Source organism: Triticum urartu, chromosome 3A (genome assembly GCF_056163025.1).
Source record: "Triticum urartu cultivar PI428250 chromosome 3A, HENAU_Tu73, whole genome shotgun sequence".
NCBI classification, from domain to species: domain Eukaryota; kingdom Viridiplantae; phylum Streptophyta; class Magnoliopsida; order Poales; family Poaceae; genus Triticum; species Triticum urartu.
In genome coordinates this window covers 346,839,754-346,840,952 of record NC_141875.1, presented here as the reverse complement: position 1 = coordinate 346,840,952, position 1,199 = coordinate 346,839,754, and positions in this window count along the sequence as shown.

The following is a 1,199-nucleotide window of genomic DNA, read 5'->3' as shown; positions in this document are numbered from 1 at the left end:
ACGATCCTACGGAGGTTGTCGTGGTGTCCCTTGACATGCTACCACTACCCGTCCACCTGTCCTTCATGTGCCGCCACTACTGGGTGGGAATGAATGCCAACTGGATCGTCCTCATCCACCAATCCGGTAGTCCATGGCGTCTCGTGGATATCTACACCCAGCGAGAGATCACCCTTCCATCGTTCGATACCGCCACCATGGAGCCTTGTGGCCAACCGGACACTCCTGCCTACTGCGCACGAGAGGCGTCGAGCTTTTGCCCCAACCTCTGTTTGCTGAAGGTTGTAATCTGCGAAGTGCCCACTGAGGGAGTCCTGGACTAAGGGGTCCTCTGGCGTCGGGCCTATTATCTATGGGCCGGACTGATGGGCTGGGAAGATATGAAGACCGAAGACTATGCCCGTGTCTGGATGGGACTCTCCATGGCGTGGAAGGCAAGCTTGGTGAACAACTATGAAGATTCCATCTTATGTAACTGACTCTATGTAACCCTAGATCCCTCCGGTGTCTATATAAACCGGAGGGTATAGTCCGGAAAGGATATATACTCAATACCGTAGTCATACAGGCTAGACTTCTAAGGTTTAGCCATTACGCTCTCGTGGTAGATCAACTCTTGTAATAATCATACTCATCAATATCAATCAAGCAGTATGTAGGGTATTACCTCCATAGAGAGGGCCCAAACCTGGGTAAACATCGTGTCCCTTGTCTCCTGTTACCATCAACCTTAGACGCACAGTTCGGGACCCCCTACCCGAGATCTAACGGTTTTGACACCGACATTGGTGCTTTCATTTAGAGTCCCTCTATGCTGTCGCTGAAGGGTTTGATGGCCCCTTCAATCGTCAATAATGACGCTTCACTGATGAGGTCCTGGATCACGAATTCCCTGAAGGATTCACACCCGTGAACATAGAATCATACGATGGAACCACAAACCCCGCGGTGTGGATCGAGGACTTCATTCTCCACATCCATATGGCCCGCGGAGATGACCTCCACGCCATAAAATACCTCCCTCTAAAACTCAAAGGTCCAACTCGGCATTGGCTAAATAGTCTGCCTGAAAATTCCATTGGCAGCTGGGAGGACTTGGAAGAGGCTTTCCTCGATAACTTCCAAGGTACATATGTTCGACCTCCGGACGCTGATGACTTAAGCCATATAGTTCAACAGCCCGCAGAGTCCGCCAGGAA